Source organism: Carcharhinus amblyrhynchos, chromosome 4 (genome assembly GCF_965287045.1).
Source record: "Carcharhinus amblyrhynchos chromosome 4, sCarAmb.v2.hapA, whole genome shotgun sequence".
Lineage (NCBI taxonomy): Eukaryota > Metazoa > Chordata > Chondrichthyes > Carcharhiniformes > Carcharhinidae > Carcharhinus > Carcharhinus amblyrhynchos.
Window position 1 is genome coordinate 13,164,634 of NC_137327.1, and position 15,047 is coordinate 13,179,680.

The following is a 15,047-nucleotide window of genomic DNA, read 5'->3' on the forward strand; positions in this document are numbered from 1 at the left end:
AGGTTAAAGTCCAACAGGTTTATTTGGAATCAAGAGCTTTCGGAGTGCTGCTCCTTCCTCAGGTGAGCAGTGCTCCGAAAGCTTATGATTCTAAATAAAACTGTTGGACTTTAACCTGGTGTTGTGAAACTCCTTACTGTGCCCACCCCAATCCAACGCCGGCATCTCCACATCATGACCTTCAGAAATGACTGCAGGTTTGGTCTCCATGGAGCCACTGCCACTCCGCTGGGGGTGGGGTGGTGCCTCAGCGGTCCTAGTAATCTGCTGGAGCAGAGACAGCTGGACTGCCACCAGGGTCTGCAAGGCCCTTGAAGCACTGAAAGCCGCAGCCCTTGTTGCAGCAATTAGAGCCTGCAGGGAAAGCAGGTTGATCATGATAACAGGCAGGGATCTCATGACCCCAGTCTGAACTTTTTCATAGAATCCTACAGTGCAGAAGGAGGCCATTTGGCCCTTCGAGTCTGCATTGACCACAATTCCATCCAGGCCCTAGCCCCATAACCCCATGCATTTACCCTAGCTAGTCCCCCAAGGGACAATTAAGCATGGCCAATCCACCTAACCCGCACATCTTTGGATAGTGGGAGAAAACCAGAGCACCCGGAGGAAGCCCACGCAGACACAGAGAAAACATACAAACTCCACATAGACAGTGACCCAAGCCGGGAATTGAACCTGTGTCCCTGGCGCTGTGAGGCAGTAGTGCTAACCACTGTGCCCCCATGCTGCCCACTATGGTATTGAGTTGTGGCTTCTGCCTGTGCTGCAATGGAAGCTGAGACATCAACCACTGGAAACTATGTTGTGGCTGGGTCTGCAAGCGCTGTCATGGTGTGGGCCATCGTTTCCATGCTGGAATGGATGAGCTTCATGGTCATCCATGTTCTCTGGCAATGACCCCTGGTTTCTTTTTGGGGTGCGCCAATGTCCTTCAGTGTTCTCCAGCGTGTCGCCCCATCAGAGTTCTCAATGAGCGCGACTCAACGGATTGTCAGATCAAGTGATGGTGTCTCTTCGCCAGAATTCTGGTGTTTCTCTCACCCTTCTCAGTGAGGCTGCAGACGTCGGTGTCCTTGGGTATCTGGATTCAGAAAGACAGAAGGGGAGGGTTAGGTTATATAGGGGATGGGGTGCACTGAAGAGCTGGAGGCTTATAATCACACCCTCTGTAGATTGCATTTCCTGCCAGATCGGAGGATGAGGGTGAGGTGGAATTTGAGAAGGGACATAAGATCAAGAGGTGCTGTCACCCTGAATGTTCCCTGGATGCACCGTGGTTAGCACTGCTGCCTCATAGCATCAGGGACCCGGCTTCGATTCCCGGCTTGGGTCATTGTATGGAATCTGCACGTTCTCCCCGTGTCTGCGTGGGTTTCCTCCCGGTGCTCCGGTTTTCTGCCACAGTCCAAAGATTAGGTGGATTGGCCATGCTAAGTTGACCCTTAGTCAGGGAGATTAGCTGGGTAAATACATGGGGGTACAGAGAAATGGCCTGGGTGGGATTGTTGTCAGTGTAGGTTCGAAGGGCCGAATGGCCACCTTCTGCACTTGTAGCGATTCTGTTCAATGGTCTCAGTCAAAGTTGGGCCCAAGATGCAGAGTACCATACAGAGCTCAGTTGGTACAAGTTTGCCAGTATCATCCAGGCTCTTTGCTGCTCCCTGCAGGTTTGTGTTATCTGCCCCTGCAAGAAAGTGGGAAAACTGTGAGTATGTTCCAGTGTACCTGAGTGATGTATCTGTCAGGGTTGATTAGCAGGAGGTATATGAATGCTGTGAGAGGTGGGTGTGAGGATGGTAGGTAGCATTGGTACTGGAGTATCTGAGTATTAGGGATGGATCCTGATTGCTGGGTGAGTGGTGGGGGTTTAGCTCACTGAGCAGTGTGAGTGGTTGGTGGAGCAGTAGGCAGGAGATGTAAAGGGAAGGAGCACTTACTGACCTTAACCGGCCGTGTAAGGTCATTGGACTTTTCCCAGTTAGGTCCTCCAGGCTAGACTCCAGGAATTGATCGCCCTGGTCTACTGCTTGCATTTCTTTCTGAGGGTGTGCAGTGACGTTGCATGAGTGCAGTTCAGTTTAAGGCCTAGTCTCGCTGTCTGTTGCTCTTGCCCGGGAGGCTGTGGGGTCCCTTGTGGAGTGTGCAGCCAGTCCACAGCGCATCATGAAATGGCTGAGGTGAGGATCAATGGGATCAGACCCAAAAATAGGCCGTATTCAGTCTCCGGTCCCCCCTCTGGCTTTGAGTTGAACTACATGTCTCCCTGTCAACTTGCAGCCTGCTGTCTTCCATTTAGCACCATAGAATCCTACAGTGCGGAAGGAGGCCATTCAGCCCATCACATCTGCACTGACCACAATTCCCCCCAGGCCCTATCCCTATAACCCCATGCATTTACCTAAGCTCGTTCCCCTGATACTAAGGGGTCAATTTAGCATGGCCAGTCCATCTAACCCGCACATCTTTGGAGCAGACATTTAGGCAGCTTTTCTCCTGCTCCACTTTAACAATTCCCCTCGTTTGATTTTCTTCCCTTCTGCTTTGTAAGACCTTGGCTCACAAGCCGGCCAGCTGCCCTGGTTGCAATGTGACCACCGTCTCTTCCTCCCCCCAACCCCCGCAAGTCTTGAGACAGCTTAGAGGCGATGTCACAAGAGCCATCCAGGCTTGAGAAGGTCCTTGAACTGTTGTTCATAGCCTGTCAGGAAGCACCTGGTATCTGAGCCACTCCTCTCTTTGAGAGTACAGCCCAGATCAACAACTGCTGAACTGTTGACAACCATCTGCTATCCTACCATGCGGCACAATTAACATATCAGCCAACGAGTGCCCTACAAACACTTTTACTTTTCCCTTATATTTTTTTTTCTTTTGCTGTTGGACTGAGAACAGCCCACTGAATGTTTATTAATTCCCATTTTCTTGGTTAAAGTTAAAGAAAAACTCAATTCCTCTTTTTTGTGGGAGTGGGCAGTTAGTGTTTAAACCATGTGTTGTGTAATAGAATATAAATAACCAGTGCTGAAGTAAATGCTCGTTACAGCACAAGGCAAAGGAGCATAAGCTGTAGAGGCATAAAATTTTCCAGTTACAATTCCAAAAACACACAAGTCTGATCGAAGACCGAGTCACTTATCTTGTACTTAAAGAATGGGTGAAGGAACATTCTACGGTGAAGAGGTGATGAAAAACCTTAAGAACAAAGAAAAGTACAGCACGGGAACAGGCCCTTTGGCCCTCCGAGCCTGTGCCAATCATAATGCCTTAACTAAACTAAAAAAAAAATCTTATGCCTTACCTGGATTACATCCCCCTATTCCCTCCCTAGTCATGTACCCATCTAGATGTCTCTTAAATGTTGTTAATGTGCCTGCTTCCACTACCTCCTCTGGCAGGTCATTAATTATCTCTAATTATCCACTCTGTTTATGCTTCTGATAGTTTTGTAGACCTCTATCTCCCCTCAGCTTTTGTCTTTCACTTTTGCATTTATATAGAACCTTATACGACCTCAGGGCGTCTGCCAATGAAATATTTTTGAAGCACAGTCACTGTGAGAGTGCAGGAAACATGGCAGCCAATTTGCACACAGCAAGGCCCAGCGAGGAAAAATCTGGTGACAAGATCATCTGTTTTATTATAGAACAGTACAGCACAGTACAGGCCCTTCAGCCCTCAGTGTTGTGCCGAGCTATGTCCAATCCCAAGATCAGTATAATTCCCTATAATTCTGGAGGATGATTGATAAATATTGACCAGGACACTGGGAATAATTTTCAAATTAGTGCTAGGATCTTTAGTTTTCACTCAAGAGATCGTGAGAAGGAACTCATAGAAACTTAAAATAGGATTAGACAGGGTAGATTCAGAAAGATTGTTCGCGATGGTGGGGGAGTCCAGAGCAATGGAGTCATAAGAAGTAAATCTTTAAGGACTGAGGTGAGGAGAAATTTCTTCACCCAGATGGTGGTGAATGTGTGAAATTCACTACCACAGAATGTAGTTGAGAACAAAATGTTATGTGATTTCAAGAAAGAATTAAATATTGCTCTTGGGGAATCAAGAGATACGGGGGGAAAAGGGGGATCAGGATATTGAATTTGCTGCTCAGCTATTATCAAAATGAATGGCAGAACAGGCTCGGAGGGCTGAATGGCCTACTCCTGCTTCTATTTTCTATGTTTTATTTCCTATGTTAGCACTGCTGCCTCACAGCGCCAGGGACCCAGGTTTGATTCCCGGCTTGGGTCACTGTTTGTGCAGAGTCTGCACATTCTTCCCGTGTCTGCATGGGTTTCCTCTGGGTGCTCCAGTTTCCTCCCACAGTCTGAAAGATGTGCTGAATCGGTGCATTGGCCATGCTAAATTCTCTCTCATCGTACCCGAACAGGTGCCAGAGTGTGACGACCAGGGGATTTTCACAGTAACTTCATTGTAAGCCTAATTGCAACACTAATAAATAACCTTAAAAAAAATACAGCTGAGTCAGCCAGTGCTTTGAAGTTGAAAAGGAAGGAGTCTAAACTCTGTGCCAAGCATTTTGGGTGAATATCCATCAGGTTTTACCTGTACAATGTGCAAAGCAAGTGGTGCATGATTACACTATCTACAGCTTGTGTTTGATACCAGTTGGCAAAATGAGACTGAAATTGGATTTCAGGTGGTGCATAAGACAGAAATATACCATCCCCTTTAACAATGCTGGATGTTACCACTTCAGTGGAGATCAATCCAATGATGAGGAATGCCGTTTATTACAAGAGGGTGAGGAATTGGAGGTGTACCTGTCCCCTGCAGTTCTTTGCTGTTCTGGACTGTTACCTACCACTTTGCCTCACAGAGGAAAGATTATGAGTGAATGAGTTACAGTCTGGTTAAAAGATGTGCCTGTGATCACTGAATGGCTGGAAGTATGTGAATGCTGTGAGGTAAAGCGGATGCGTTTAGAGTAGCTAAGAGTAGTGGGCGAGAAGAGGATTGGGAGAGGTTTAAATGTCAACAAAGAATGACAAAGAAATTGATAAAGAAGGGTAAGATAAACTACGAAGCTGGGCTAGCGCTTAATATAAAAAAGGATAGCAAGAGTTTTTATACATACATAAAAAGGAAGAGGCTGGCTAGGGTGAACGTTGGACCCTTAGAGGATGAGAGGGGGGACTTAGTGGTAGGGGATGGGGAAATGGCTGAGGCCCTGAATAACTTTTTTGTTTCGGTCTTCACGGAGGAGGACGTGAGTAATTTGCCGGGTGTTAGCGATGGAAAGATGGTAGGAGTGGAGGGTCTGAATGACATTATTGTTACTAGAGAGGCGGTGCTCGTCAGACTGGAGGGACTGATTGTGGACAAGTCCCCAGGACCGGATGGAATGCATCCAAGGGTCCTGAAGGAAATGGCGGAGGTGATAGTGGATGCCTTGGTGATTATTTTCCAAACATCGCTGGATTCCGGGGAAGTGCCGGAAGATTGGAAAACGGCTAATGTTACGCCGTTGTTTAAGAAGGGTGGCAGGCAAAAGGCGGGGAATTATAGGCCTGTTAGTTTAACGTCTGTTGTAGGAAAAATGTTAGAATCTGTGATCAAGGAGAAAATAGCGAGGCATCTTGAGGAGAATTGTTTGGTAGAGCAGACGCAGCATGGTTTCGTTAAGGGGAAGTCGTGTCTGATGAATTTATTGGAGTTCTATGACGATGTGTCCAGGGCGGTGGATGGAGGAGAGCCGGTGGTTGTGGTCTTTCTTGATTTTCAGAAGGCGTTTGACAAGGTGCCTCACAAGAGGTTATTGCAGAAGGTCAGGGGGCATGGAGTTGGGGGTAGGGTGTTAGCATGGATAGAGGATTGGCTGTCAAATAGGAGGCAGAGAGTGGGGGTCAATGGGTGCTATTCGGATTGGCGGTTGGTGACTAGTGGAGTGCCCCAGGGGTCGGTGCTAGGGCCTCAGCTATTCACCATTTATATAGATGATCTGGAGGAGGGAACCGAGTGTATGGTGTCGAAATTTGCTGATGACACCAAGATTGGTGGAACGGCAAATTGTGCGGAAGGTGTGGAGAGTCTACAGAAGGATCTAGATAGGCTGGGCGAATGGGCCAGGAACTGGCAAATGGAATTTAATGTTGGCAAATGTGAGGTTGTCCACTTTGGTCGGAATAATGGTAGGAAGGACTATTACTTACGTGGCGAAAAACTGCAGCATGCGACGGTGCAGAGGGACCTCGGGGTCCTTGTGCATGAGTCGCAAAAACCCAGCCTGCAGGTGCAGCAGGTGGTCAGGAAGGCGAATGGGATGCTGGCCTTCATAGCGAGGGGGATTGAATATAAAAGTAGGGAGGTCTTGCTGCGGCTGTTCAGGGCACTGGTGAGGCCGCAGCTGGAGTACTGTGTGCAGTTTTGGTTGCCGCACTTACGCAAGGATATTTTGGCCTTGGAGGGAGTGCAGAGGAGGTTTACTAGGCTGATTCCGGAGTTGAGGGGGTTGAGCTATGAGGAGAGGCTGAATAAACTAGGCTTGTACTCATTAGAGTTTAGAAGAATGAGGGGAGATCTCATTGAGACGTATAAGATGATGAATGGGATGGATAGGATAGAGGTGGAGAGACTCTTCCCACTCAGAAAGGACAGTAGGACTAGGGGGCACAGCCTCAGGATAAAGGAGGGGGCGGTTTAGAACGGAGTTGAGGAGGAACTTCTTCACTCAAAGGGTGGTGAATCTCTGGAATTCTCTGCCCGTTGAAGTGGTGGAGGCTGCCTCGCTAAATGTTTTTAAGACGTGGGTTGATGGGTTTTTGATAAGAGAGGGGATTAAGGGTTATGGGGAGAGGGCGGGAATGTGGAACTGAGCCACGACAGATCAGCCACGATCTTATTGAATGGCGGGGCAGGCCCGAGGGGCTAGATGGCCTACTCCTGCTCCTATTTCTTATGTTATGTAACATGAGGTTTACAGCAATGCTAAGTCAGCGAGGAAGAAGTGGAGCAATGAGCGTTAGAAATGAGCTCTGATTGTGATTTGGATCAGTGGTGTGGGTGTGCAGCATTGGGCAATGTGTGAGGTTGATGGTGTAGGAACAGATGACTTTTGACCATTAATCTTGATTATTCATACAAAGTCGTTGAACTTTTTCCCACAGTGATCTCAGGGGCCAGAGTCCTGGCAATGACCTTGTTGACTATCTGCCTCTATTCTCATCTAAGAGCTTGTCTTGTGAGCCTCACGGCCCCTTGCAGACAGATAACACTCTCTCCTCCTTCCTGTCTCCTGCACTACCCCCCACCCCTCCCAAAGCCGCCCTCTCTCTCTCCTGCTTGTTGCTCCTGTGCTCTGGTCTTTTCGTGCTGAGAAAATCTTTTGCAAACAGCTATGCCACCAGCCACAACAAGAGTGCACCCTCTGCTTTAAGAAGGGCAGATTGGCTTCTCAAAGTGCAGACTTTAATTTGTGCTGGCGTCACACAAGCCTATCTCTGCGTTCTACCATTCAGCAGCATGATTGGTACTGGGCTGCATGCCACAGTCATGGAGATGAACAGGAAGCAGAAAGCTTGCATGCTGCCTGCATCTCTTCCATTGAGCACGCGCCTCATTGTGACCTCTGCATTGGCCCATAGGCCTTTTCCAGTGTTTTAGCCCATGATCTCACCCCAGACAAAAGCCACATTTCAGCCGTGACTAAGCCTGAATTGTACTTGTTCTTCATTCTCCATGCCGGCAAAAGCCGTCCATTACCACATCTTTCAGTTTTGAAATTTGCTTGTTGCAAATTTGTTTCAAACGAAAATGGAAAGGAACTTGACCACGTCAGGGTGGAGAATCTGTACTTTAATTGTTGAAAGCAGGAGGATAGAGGGTAGGTTTGAGCCTGACAGCTTTGACTCGAGCCTTTGAAGTGAATGTATATAGACAAGTCGGGCGATCAGTACTGACGTAACATCATGTTGAATGTCTATCAGTGAAAATAGCAGACGTCAATGCTACTCGTTTCTACATTTGATGTCATATGGAATTAAATACTTCAAAAAGGTTTGGTTGTTGTACAACTGTTTAAAAAGATTTAATGCTTCCAACTCACAGTCAGACGTCACAACTCAGCTTAAACACTAGCCTTGTAAGCCAAAAATAGGTTGTTATTTGAATTATGAGACATTTTAGGGAACCCAATTGCCATAAAGCTGTTGTATAAATCGTGGTTTTGCTTCCCAATGTTGTAAGTAGGAGGAGGGTGTTTGGAGCTACTGGTGACAACTAGCTCCAACTGGAGGCGTGGACAAATGGTGACATCTGACGTCAACCGGAACCAATGGGAAGCAGCTCCAACTGCGACAAGTTGGCCCAATCTCTAAATGACAATTGGTTTAAGACGAGCTGCTTTTTCAGCTCTGGTTTGACTTGTGCTCATTCCTGTCTCTGCCTTACACTAGATCCTCTTCAGTTTTTAGTATACCGGCAGCACCTTGGTGCCTCCTCACTGCCACAGCCCCCACCTTGTCCCCATGGAAAGGCAGCATTTATTTTCCAAGTTTGAGTACGTCTCACCAGAGCTTCTTTGTATCTGTCCGTTTCTTTAGCGGTGTAACATGGGGTGAAAGGTTACTGGGGGTGGAAGGTTATTGGCGGTTGGGCAGGACTGTGGGGTTAGGATGACAATCAGATCAACCATGATCTTATTGAATGGCGGAACAGGGTTCCTACATGTGTATGTGAATCCGTGACATAGAAACTAGAAGTAGGCCATTCGGCCTTTCGAGCCTACTCCACCATTCACTTCGATCATGGCTGATTATTGACTTCACTATCCTGGTCTCCCACTTCCCATATCCATTGATCTCTTTAGCTCCTAGAGCTATATGTAATTTATTCTTGAAATCGGACAATATTTTGGCCTCAACTACATTCTGTGGTAATGAATTACTTCTCAGTTTTGTGGTCCCTGTGACTTTTGAGACTGCAGGTGCATTGCAGCCAATGGGCATCGAGCCGGAGTTGGTACCTGTAAGAGAAACCCCTGGGAAGGCTTCAGGAGCAAAAAAAAACACAGGCCTCTGAATGAAAAAGAGACTGTAAATTCTTAAAGCCAAAAATAGAGGAGCTTGTCACATCTTTTAATAACGCATCAGGAAATGGTGAAGCAATCTCCTTAGTTACAGAATAAAAGAGTTCTTAGTTCAAATTGGAGAGTGATTTATACCCTAAAACAAATTATTATTTTTAGGTTTTTATGATAAATGATTTGCAAGAGCAACACGGTTAAAAGAGTAAGTGAGTTGGCGTTCTATTTAGCTCTTAGCAATAGAAATGACAGTCCCCAAGACATCTTCTGTGTGAATCTCACACAACTTCAATGCAACTGAGCTAATTGGCAGAGGAGCCGGAAGTGAGATGAAGAGAATTTTTAAAATCTGGAATGCAAGTTCCTGGAATGGAAGCAAGTTCAGTGGCAACTTCCAGGAGAAGCAAGATAGAGACTTAAATGGGCGGCAGTGGTTAGCACTGCTGCCTCACATGCCAGCGACCCGGGTTTGATTCTAGCCTTGGGTGACTGCCTGTGCAGAGTTTGCATGTTGTCCCCGTGTCTGCGTGGGTTTCCTCCAGTTTCCTCCTGCACTCTCAAAGATGTGAAGGTTAGACGAATTGGCCATGATCAGTGCCAGTCGGATAGGTAGAGTGCTCTTTCGAAGGATTAGTGCAGACTCAGATGGGCTGAGTGGCCTCCTTCTGCACTGTAGGAATTCTATGGATTCTAAAACTGGAGGGCCTTAAGGAATAAATAGGGGATTGGGACTAATTGGATAGTTCTTTCATAGAGCCGGTATTGGTACCTGCCCCTGTGCTGTAGTGTTGGGGGTGAAATTTCCCCGGCCCTGTCAAGATGGGTTTGGAGCCACAGGGGTCCAGGAAAATTAGGAATCAGTTTGGGAGGCCTGTCAGCCTCTGGGGGAACTTCCCATAGGTGGAATGGGTACAAAGTTGGCAATGTACTCCACAGAGGTGGACAGTGGATTAGGTTAATTGAGGTCCTACTTGGGGGCCATTTTCCAGAAGTGACAGCACTTTCCCAATGTCAAAGCTTCCCTCAGCTGCTTGTGGTGTCTGACAGCTCCTGGGAGGCAGCCTCCAGGCTACGAACCCGGAGACTATCGGAGCCAAAGATTCACCCACGAAGGCGTCACTGCCAAAACATTTCCTCCATGTTGAGGTTGCCTTTCAGCCTCAGGAGCACCCACCTCCCCTTGGGGGAGCGAGGGGGATACAGGGGGATGGTGAGCGTGTGGCTGCTAGCTGCCTTGTGTTGTGGGCCCACCGACTAGGCCTCCCACCTTGAGAAACTGCCTGCTATTCTTAATAGAATGGAAATGTGGAGATGGCTAATGAATGATAGTGGATGTTGATCAGTGCCAGTCCCAGCAAGGATCTGGTGATCAGGAATGTGGGCATCTTCTCCTGATGGATTTGGGGGAGTTACCGTGTTGTGGCATGGCCCTTTTCACAGAACAGTCGTGTGATCACTCCATGCTGTCATCAGGGTCTCCACAGGTTGCCTGCAGTTGGGATTTGAACATCCATTAAATAAACCTGTCTGCTGTTGCTACCTAAAATCCCCATATGCCTTCTCAATAGCAACAGCCAGTGCACCCCCAGCCTCAGATGATAGATCATCAGTGCCTAATACCATGTAACACATAAGGAGGGAGGCAGTAGCACTGTGGTATTGTCACTGGATTAGTAACCCAGAGAACCAGGGTAATACTCCGGGGACCTGGGTTCAAATCCCACCACGGCAGATGGTACAATTTGAATTCAGTAAAAAAAAATCTGGAATTAAGAATCTACTGGTGACCGTGAAACCATTGTCGATTGTCGGAAAAACCCATCTGGTTCACTAATGTTCCTTTATGGAAGAAAATCTGACGTCCTTACCTGGTCTGGCCTACGTGTGACTCCAGAGCCACAGCAATGTGGTTGATTCCTCAACATGCCCTCTGAAATGATCTTGTGAGCCACTCAATTCAAGGGCAAGCTGGGGCAATAAATGCTGGCCTTACCCGTGAGCGCCCACACCTCCTGAATGAATAAAAGAAAACACAAACCAAACATGGGATCAAGTGTTTGAAGAGAGGGGGGCTGTGAAGAGGAGGCAGGGTGGATTGAGCAGAGAACAAAATGGGGAAGAAAATAAATTTCATCACTCATCTTTTAAAGCTTTAGTTCTCTGTATCGGATACTTTCTATTTGTAGATTGGGAGGATTTGCATTAAGTTGAAATTCAAGAGCAAAAGTCAAACTGTTCAATAGTGCCTGTTAAGTTGGTAAATTAGCATAATTTTACTTGCTACCATTGGATATCATAATCTTATTTTCATCTTTATTTCACTATTCTTCTCAAAATCTCTGCTAATCTTTTGTATGAACAGACTCTTTATGACAATCAATCCGTGACGCTGCTATAGCTGAAAACATTTTGTGTCGTTGCGAATCGGTTAAAATCACCTATTATCTGAAAACAGTCATTGTTTGATCGTGTGTGCGAGAAAGGCGATTGTTAGTATTACAGTCCGGTTGTATACTCAACTTCAGATTCTATTTTCAGTTTTCAAATTCATATCGTCAATTACACAAAATAAATCGTCTTGTAGAGCACAAACTTGAAAGAGTAGCCTAAAAGGAGAAGGAAATGAAATGCATTCGTATGATATTACACTGATATTTTAACAATGTTTTCTAAGGATAAAGGAAAGCCACAGGACTGTACACAGTTTGATTTGATTTGATTTATTATTGTCACATATATATGTTGTGAAGTTGGGTGGAGTAATTGTAGACTGAAAGGTAGAAAGTTAGAAATTGGTGTTTGTAAGAATGGTAAAATTGTACAATGCTAGGGGGGAAAGCATTGCGTGATCCCTTTCAAAGGTGGTGTTTTTTCTGTGCTTAGAGAGTTAAAAAAAGTGCAAGCACATAGGGAGCCAAACTGAAACATTTGTATTGAAAGGCCAAGCAGCAGTTTTTACCAGGACAACAGGCTTTTGAATTTAGCCAATCAATTTGAATCTGACTCTTTAGATACCAAGAATCTATTAAATTTAAATCTGATGGTTTTCACAACCTCGGAACAATCCTGTGGTGGAAAATCTTGAAAGGAAGCAGTGGGACAAAGAAGAGAGAGCAATTGCCACCTGCCAGAGATAACAGCTCACAGCTCTCAATTCTAGAAAGAGAGACAATTGCTGGCTCTCATAGCTTCACCTGTGTCTTAGAGAAAGCGCCATCTAGATGGCAAGGGGACCAAAGAAGAAAGGAGTTCCAGGTAGGAGAATCAGGCCCAGAAGAGACAAAACCTGGTTGTAATTGAGAGAGTGACTAAATGCTATTTTTGTTAATGAGTGGGAATTGTATTTATTGGAACAACATACCATTAGAATCTTATTTTATTCATGATGTGGAGTTGCTGGCGTTGGACTGGGGTAGGTGCAGTGAGTAGTCTGATGAAGGGGCAGTGCTCCAAAAGCTCATGCTACCAAATAAACCTGTTGGATTTTAACCTGGTGTTGAGAGACTACTTGTTTTATTCAGAACTTTGAATAGAAGGGATTTTTTCAGTTTGTGAATAGTTTAGTTAATTTGTTCACTGTAAGTTAAATAAATAAATTGTTATTTGTTGATTTTAGAGAGTGTGTCAGGGATTTATATTGTATTTAACCACAAGGAGTTGCTGAAGAGCTGGTTACACTACCTCATACACTTTTTACAGGTTATAAGGTGAGGTACTCCTCTTTGGATAATTCTCAAAGGGGGATCAATCTCTGCTTTATATCAATTAGGATACAGTGAAAAGTATTGTTTCTTGTGCTATACAGACAAAACTTTCTGTTTATAGAGCACATAGGGGAGTAGGAAAGGAACGAGTCACAGATAGGCGGAGAGAAAAATCACCTTAATATAAAGTATGTCCATTCAAAAGTCTGATGGCAGCAGGGAAGAAGCTGTGTGACCTCAGACTTTTATATCTTTTTCCTGATGGGAGAAGGTGAACGAGACTATGTCCAGTGTGCGTGGGATGCTTGAGTACGCTGGGTACTTTTCCGAGATAGTGGGAAGTTGAGACACAGTCAAGGGATGGGAGGCTGGTTTGCATGATGGACTGGGCTACATTCATGATGCTTTGTAATTTCTTGTGGTCTTGGACATAGCAAGAGCCATATAAAGTATCTTGTTTCCATGTATAACATCCGGACTTGCATCTCTTCAGACCCCTTTACAGTGGATTCCAGGAATTATTTGATTCATGGTTTTTAGTGAGTATTTTTGAATAGTCTCTATTACCTTTGCTGAAAAATATTAAATTCTTACCATTATATCTGCTTATTTCTGCACCTGATTTATCACAGATTGGTGACAGCACAGAAGGAGGCCATTTATTCCCTTGTGTCAATGCTCACCCACTGCAGGAACAACTCAGTGAATCTCATTCACCCACTCTGTCCCCAATGCCTGACAATTTTTTCCTCTTCAGGCACTTATCCAATTTCTTTCTGAAGGCTATGATTGAATCTGCCTCCACCGCACTCTCAGACAGTGCATTCCAGATACTAACCACTCACTATGTCACTCTGTCTCCACCACACTCTCAGACAGTGCATTCCAGATCCTAACCATTTGTTGTGTGAATCTGCCTCCACCACACTCTCAGACAGTGCATTCCAGATCCTAACCACTCGCTGTGTGAATTTGTCTCCACCATACTCTCAGACAGTGCATTCCAGATCCTAATCACTTGCTGTGTGAATTTGTTTCCACCATACTCTCAGACAGTGCATTCCAGGTCGTGCACATTTGTTCCCTCTCCCCGAGATCAAATTTGGCACAACATTTACACATGAATTTTAAAAAGTTATGGTATGAAGAAAACAGAGTAGTTAATAAAAAAAAAGCATTAAAAAGGACCAAACAGCAGAGGTAGCTTTAAGCAAAGTTTGCCTCTTTGCTTAAGTAACAGCATGAGGGACAGACTAGGCCCCAAGCCCTGGTCATCAGGAAAAGATGGTGGTAGCAGGAATTTGAACCAAGTTAAGGAGTTGGTTTTAACCATCACTGACTTGGTGTTTGTCACTGGTGGCGCTCGTTCATTAGGCTACCAATCAGGTTAAACGTGCGATCTCTGGATCTCAACCCTTCCGCCAACAGGAACAGTCACTCCTTATCTACTCTGAATAGACCCTTCATGATTTTGCACATCTCCATCAAATGTCCAATCATCAAATCTCTACCTTGCTTCAGTTCCGAAGAGGGATCATACTGGACTTGAAATATTAACTCTGTAACTCCCTCCACAGATGTTGCTGACCTTTTCTGGCACTTTCTGCTTTTAATCCTTTAAACCTTCTCTTTTCTGGGGATGGTAACCCCAGATTCTCCAATCTGTCCATGTAACTGGGGTTCCCCATTCCTGGAACCATTCTCGTGAACTTTTTCTGGGCCCTCTCTAGAGCTTTCCCATCTTTCCGGCAGTGTGTAGAATTGAACTGGAATATTTTTGACAGAGACACTATTGAGGGAACAACTGCTGAGCCCCATAGTGAGGGGGAGCAGAATTGATAATCACTAAATGGATAAAGTGGCCAGTTACAGACACACCCATGGCAAAATGGCTTCCTCACACTCTCAGGCTCATGCAACAGCTCATAATCAGTGGAAAAGATAATACACTGTTGCTATGCCTTGCTTATCAGTGCATTTGGCTCCACTGGTAAGGACCCCAATTTGACTGCCAAAGATTTGTCACGTTAAGATCCCTCATGATGATAATTATAGAATCTCTGTGGAGCAGAAGGAGGCCATTTGACCCATAGAGCCTGCACCAATAACAATCCCACCCAGACCCTATCCCAGTAACTCCAAGTATTTACCCTGCCACACCCCCTGACTCTTAAGCATGGCCAATCCACCCGACCTGCACATCTTTGGACTGTAGAAGGAACCTGGAGCACCCAGAGGAAACCCACGCACACATGGGGAGAATGTGCAAACTCCACACAGGCATCATCTGAAGCTAG

The 15,047-nt window shown here is 45.7% G+C and overlaps 1 protein-coding gene across 1 annotated transcript in view; it reads left to right on the top strand.

Annotated features, from left to right (window-relative positions):
* dusp22a (dual specificity phosphatase 22a) overlaps positions 1–15,047 on the top strand; it is a 114,727-nt gene that overhangs the window by 63,851 nt on the left and 35,829 nt on the right. The gene's annotated exons all lie outside the window — the stretch shown is intronic.